The following is a 6,865-nucleotide window of genomic DNA, read 5'->3' as shown; positions in this document are numbered from 1 at the left end:
GAGAGTAGGTGTACGGCAATTCCGTTTTTCCAGTAATATGATACGTTTTAGCATTTTTCATGGCGTAGGAAAAGGAAAGGTAGCAATGAGTTAAGTTCTCCTAGGTTATTTACGTCGCGTATGCTTGGATGGAAGAGGAAAGGTAATGGAATGTGACAGTACTCCGGTGTAGAAGTGTACTCTGTTATGGCCATTAAAGAAAATGGAACATTTCGTGTAGTATGAAGCACGTCTCCCAAGTGGTCGAGCATGTTTAGTGGTTGGTTGGGCTTCCCCGGTGGTAGCTTCGTCGTCTTGTAATCAAGGGGTCCCGGGTTCTATACCCTGTTGGGACATAGTGACTCGGATCCAACTGTAAACTGAAGGTCCAGTTCCGATTAGCCTTTCTGTGCATAAAGAGGACTTGGAGCGAATTTACAATACCGGACCCCTCCCCGATTTTTGTAATATTTCACATACTCATTAATTGAGGCGTCCTAATAACGAATTTGAAGTAAAAATTTGGGGGTCACGTGTAGAAATTACAAAATATGCTAAATTGAGTGGTCCGTGATCGGAACAGACATGCACGATTGCTAATTATTTACCGGAAGATTTTGTATTTCCAATACTTGAAAAACGAAATATACATTCCTGACATTACTAAGACCTCAAATTTTAACTATGCCTAACCTAACCTTACTGTGAATGGTTCATAGGGCTATCTGTGAATGGTTCGTGGGGCTATCCGTCAGTGGTTTGTGGGGTTACCCGGGAAATGGTTTTACAACCCCAAATTTTAACTATGCTTGCCTAACCTAACTTAACCTAACCTTACCGAGAATGGTCAGTGGGGCTATCCGTGAATGGCTTTTTGCTAATTGGGATAACGAACCAAAATCTTATTTTCGTAGCACTTTAACGGCAAACGATCTTCATCGAAGATTCCATTTTCGTGTCCTGCAATATTACGATCGATGCATTGTTGCCAAACTTACCTGTAATCAACAACATTTTTACTGTTCTCTTCCACCATTCTTATATGATCCATGCTCTCCAAATATGAAGTCAACAGTGTGGCATGCTGTAGACAGCGTAACTAATTGCAAACGTCAATTGTTCATATCAACAAATATGGTTTCCATACTTGTATACGGAGAATCATTGCGAGAATATAGAAGCTTATTTTACAACTTCTACACGTTAATGAACAATTTCTACACCTCATCCCAACATGTTAACCTCAGATAAATCATCGCTACTAATAATTTCGTGAGTATAAGCAGTAGCTAAGAAATTACAGAAGGGTCCGGTATTGTAAATTCTTTCCGAGGACTTAAAACAAAAACTCAAACTAAACAAAACTTCTCAATATTCAGTGGTTTACTCATGATCTCGCAACTATGGGTTCCAGGTTCGAGTCCCACCTTGGGTATGTGTATTTGATCCTTTCTTTGGGAAATGATGTTCCAGTTATTATTTTCGGTAACTGTTCCGAATGTTTATTTATTTTTGGAAGTGTTAAGGCGTATTAGGAAGTGCTTAAAAATACTGGAAGCAATTGTGGAAGTAACTTTGAAGCATAGAGAAACTAATTAGCATAGCTAAAAACCACTAAAATTACAATTTGAAAAGAAGCCTGTGTGAGCATTATGCTTCCCAGCAAAAGGCTGTTCTTGATTTATGGCTATCTGAGATCCAGATAAGGTTCAACGTGCTGGAGACAGGATATATGATCAGATGTTGGAAGCATTTGGATATGTTAATTTAATTCTAAGATCACAAAACCTGAGCTGACTAACCTAACAATAAAAGCATTTAGGGTGGTTATATTACCCATTACATAAGGTAACATAGTAGCAGCCTGTGTCCAAGATGTCAGTAAACTAATAGTTGCTAGCAAACAAATACACACACATGGGTACACAGAAAAAAAAATTCACTGTCTAGAAAAGACACTCAAACTTCTGAGGTGTGTGTTGACAGACAGAAATAGAAATCGAACCATGTAAAAATTGCATGTGGACCATGATTAATTCGGAATTGAACAATCAGAACTTCATCCAGTCAATCTTTCTCATAATTACTATGAACTTGCAATGATGTAAAAGTAATAAGAATACACAAAGGTATTTGTTTTTAAGTGGAACCACAACACGTAAAAGTTAGAGAAAGTAGAATATGTGATATGCAGCTGTGTTTCCTAACAGTTCTACTTTGCAAGTAAATCCACTAGTGGTGGTCACCATTCATGCATTTTTTAAAATTATTATTGTTTAAGTACACTTATGGTCAGATTGACTAATCTGAACGGTAGTTTAGTATTATACAGACTACCTCCAATTAGTACGCTAGGTAACTGTCTGATATTGCCCAAACGGATTTCTTCAAATTTACAGGAGAAACAACTTACTGAAATCACTTCCTGTATCATTGTCGAGGTTCTTCGAGGTATTTTCTTTCGCGGAAACTAAAAACTTCACCATAGAATGCTGCAGAACAATAAATAATCAGTTTTTACGTAAGGAACTTGCATCTTCTGTAACATTAGGCCGTTGTTTCCATTATGTACGTGCAGATGGCACGAGCATCGAAAGTCATGCGGTCTAATGTGCCTTTTTTTTAAAAAAAAATAATTTGTTTTTAACTATGCTTATCTAACTTAACCAAACCTAACCTAACCTTGCTGGAAATGGTCCGTGGGGCTATCATGAATGGTTTTTGAGGCTATCCGTCAATGGTTTTTTGAACTATCCGTCAATGGTTCGTGGGGCTATCGTGTATGGTTTTTGGGGCTATCGTGAAAGTTTTATGGGGATATCGTGAATGTTTTTTGGGGCTATCGTGAATGGTTTTTGGGGCTATCCGTCAATGGTTTATGATGACATAATAAACACGAAAGTAAGTATTTTTCGGTTAAGAAGGTTGAAACACTTCATACCAACTCCAAATCGACAAATCACAAGCACGACTGCACGTCATATTGTCTGTTACCCAAGCATAACAAGGAAGACAAATAATGACTTGTAATATGAAAATTTGACACTATTTTATGGAAAAAGGAATAACTGCACCTTAAAGAATCTTCCGCAATGCAGAATATGTAAGTATCAATGCTAAAATTAAGGAAATAAACGAGTGAGAGGTGTTCGGGCCTTATCAGACAAGTACTGTACGCTATACGTACCTAACCTAACCTTCATATCTAATTAATTAGGTAGGTTCCTATGGAATACTAATTAGACAAGGTTAGGTTCCTATAGCATACTAATTGGCGGTAGTCCGTATAATACTAAACTACCATCTGAACTACTGTGCAATCTGCCTCCACCAGGATTCAAACCAGGGTCCCTTGATTACAGGGCAATATCATTACCAATACGTACATCATTGTGCATGGGTAATATATATTTTTTTGTTTTCTACAACACAATTCTTTTCCTTTCAACATTTAAGTGAATGCCATAATTAAATATGTATTTGGTACAATGGTTGCTAGTAAGGTAATGTAAAAAAAAAAAGGTAAAGTTCCCCATGCATATAACACCATGTAATGAAGGCACATTTAGGGGAAGGGGATGTGGAGGTAGGGCCATACACATTCTTGATCTCTGCCATTTTGGAGGTGATGTGATCATCATCATGCTCTGGCTGCCTATACCCCCCCTCCCACCCAGGGTTACCTCCAGGTACCCATTGATTTGAGGCTGGGTGAGCCCCAGGGTCACTTTGTACGGAGACAAGGCTGGAAAAAGGCCAACCTTAGATCACCCACTGTGGGAATCGAACCTGGGTCATGGCAGTCAGATGCCCTACCACTAGGCCACGATAGCTGCTAGTAAAAAATAAATAAAGAAAGAACATTTGAAATGTAATTTGCTGTAGGTTTTGATGAATGATACATGAGCGAATCGAAGACTAGATATTCTGCATAAATTATTGGTGCATGTGCATTATGCAAGTAGGTTCATTGTTATTTTTATAAACATTCAACTTTAAAAAAATAGCAGTGACAAATGTTAGTTTTTCTTGAAGATTTGGTTTATAACTGCATGTGTTATGAAACCTTGAACCTGCTAACTTGTCGCCTCATCAATGGTGTAGTGCTAATGTCATTGCCTTGTAATCAAGGGGTCCCCGGTTCTATACCCGGTGGAGGCATATAGTGGTTCAGATTCCACTTTAAACTGTAGGTGCCATCCCAATTAGCCTATCTGTGCATAAAAGTGGTTCTAAAACAAAACTCACACCTGATAACTTGTTGATGCAACATGCAAACAGTAGAAATATAAAAAGTGCTTTAGTTAGGTATAAAGTCTTTCCAACATGTCTTGACACAAGAACAATTCTTTCCAGTGTCTTTACTTCAGGAAGTTTTAATTAGGGAGAGGTGGGGTTATGAGAGAAGAAAAATATGTATAAATTAGCTGTTATGAAAATTGGAAAGGTTCACATGCAAAAAAAAGAAATGGGTACCTGACACTTTTCCTCACGAAAAAAATAAAATCCCTAATTGAATAGATCTTTGAGTGCTATTTCATTTGAAAACCATGTTTTTGAATTAGGTAGAAATCTGATACCTTCAATAATATGCTTATTTTCATAGTTCAATAAGTGATTACAAGGAACGACTTGCTGGAAATAAATGTACAATATAAAGAGTCTAGTTTCTGCTTCTAGCTGAATTTAGGCTAGCACAAGTTCGTAGCATCCTAGCTCAGGGTTCTTTGCCATCTGAATTTATTAGGCTGAGCTTCAACACCATGATGTTCATGATTGTTTGGTTGAGTTTGTGCTTTAAGTGCAGTTTATGCACAGTAAGGCTACAGTTTAAAGTGGTATCCGAATCACTATCCACTGGGTATTGCACCTGGGACCACCATCATATTCTAAACGAAAAATTGAGTAAAAATTCTGTAATATATTTTCGAGTTTCAAAGTATAATTACGAAGCTACAAAATGAAAGACCTGGCTAGGTTTGAAAGTATTTTTTTCGAGTAACTTTTTTTTCATTTTCCTGTTTCTTCTTTTTTTATACACAATCTTACAATCTTTGTTGATCCTGTTTTTTTCTTTTAGTTTGGCAGTAGTGTCAAAAGTTATGTTAGTAGAACTAGCAACAAATAATATTTTTGTTGTAGTGACTGTAGTCCAGGCAAACTAGATCAATTTTCCCTCAAACCTGGGCAAAATTGCTTCAGAAGCTTTTTTAACAATTTCTAGCCCGGAAATCATTGCTGAATAACATATTCAAAATCAGATAATGGGAAAACTCCCAAAAACTGATTTCAAAATGGCAGACTGGCTATTGTGAATTAACTAATATTTTATGTTTTTTTGTGAATAATGTTTTGTGTATTATTACTTATAATTTGTGGCTTCTTGATGTGTCAAATTATATTTTGCCTTTTTGGAATGGAACTCTCTAAATTGTGTGCGGTTTGCGAGACAAAATTGGACAATGGACAAGAGATGGTTCAAATATGATCACCACAAATGGCCAGCATTGCATGTAACATTATAAATGCTGATAGAACCGACTCGTGGACAATTTGCAGTTGCAAGCTATGCTCGAGATTCTCTCTTATCATTGAAGCAACCAGACATCACAATTACCTGAAGCTTATATACCTGTACTTGCAGAAAACGTTGTTTGTCGTCTAAAAATCCAACCATGAAGAAAATGTTTCTGGTAGGAAAATTTGTGACAAGATGAAGTGACAGATTATGGGTCGGACTCGGATTGAGTTTTGAGTTATTGTTTTAAGTCTACTTTATGCACAGCAAGGCTAATTTAGGATGGACCTACAGTTTATAGTGGGATCCGAGCCACCAGGTATCAAATCCGGGACCCTGGGTTGGACTTGGCTCAGACCTAATAATAGAACAAGTACGAATGCATTCCCTGCAAAGCAAAGGAGGACTGACACAAGGAAACTCATTTACAGAAATCAGAAGGCAACATGTCTGTTTTCCATACATCTGTGTTCCGCTTAGCTGAGGTGGCAGAACCGCCACAGACTGAAACTCGCCCTTAATTAAATAATAATTGAATTGAATTTGAATGAACTTAGCAATGGAAGAATATACCAGAGATTTGGTGAACATTAGGGAACAACACAATGAAATGCGAGAATGTAGACAAACCGGGGATCGTAATTATATTAAAAAAGCAATCGAAGGACTGGAATCCATATGCCCATTCCATTTTGACTCAAGTTTCTGCAACACTAGCACAGCTGATCCAGAAGTGAATTACATCGATACGAACGTAGTCTTGAAAATTATTGATAAAGAGGTGTTCAAATATCCTGCCAAAAGGTTGACAAAGTGAAAACCGTTGGATTTTCTGCTGCTGCTGTTGCGGTTGAGAAACCTGTCAGATACAATGTACAAGTAGATGCAGCACTTTTTCAGAGGATGACTGGAAGGTGTCTTGTCTTACGAGCATTGTGCGTATCCTCATGCATTTTTCGAATGACAAAGTATGTTGAGGAGAGCTAATGAGTCTCAGTTAGGTCATGCAATACTTTGTAACGAACCTGAGAGTTTAAGATTTTATATTTGTAAGAAGTTAAGATTTATAAAATGTTTGTTACTTCAAATAATGTGCAAGTTGTCACAGACAATTATAGTTAGACTGATGCAGTTGTAGTTGGAACTTTTATGTATGTTTATAAATACGTCAAAATCTATCTGTGTTGACGTCACTTTCTCATCTCAGCCGAGGAAGTGAACCCACCTAAATGTTCCTCACCTGACGACAGACTGAGATTGAAAAACAGGTGAAGGTGAAGAATAATAAGAACTTGGAAACGGAGAGAATTGAAGTATAGATTTTGGTTTTCGAGTTTTCTCCTTGCCGATAAGTTCAAAGTAAACAAT

The sequence above is a fragment of the Lepisma saccharinum genome, chromosome 4 (assembly GCF_977018435.1).
Source record: "Lepisma saccharinum chromosome 4, izLepSacc3.1, whole genome shotgun sequence".
Taxonomy (NCBI): domain Eukaryota; kingdom Metazoa; phylum Arthropoda; class Insecta; order Zygentoma; family Lepismatidae; genus Lepisma; species Lepisma saccharinum.
Note: the sequence above shows the minus strand (reverse complement) of the source record.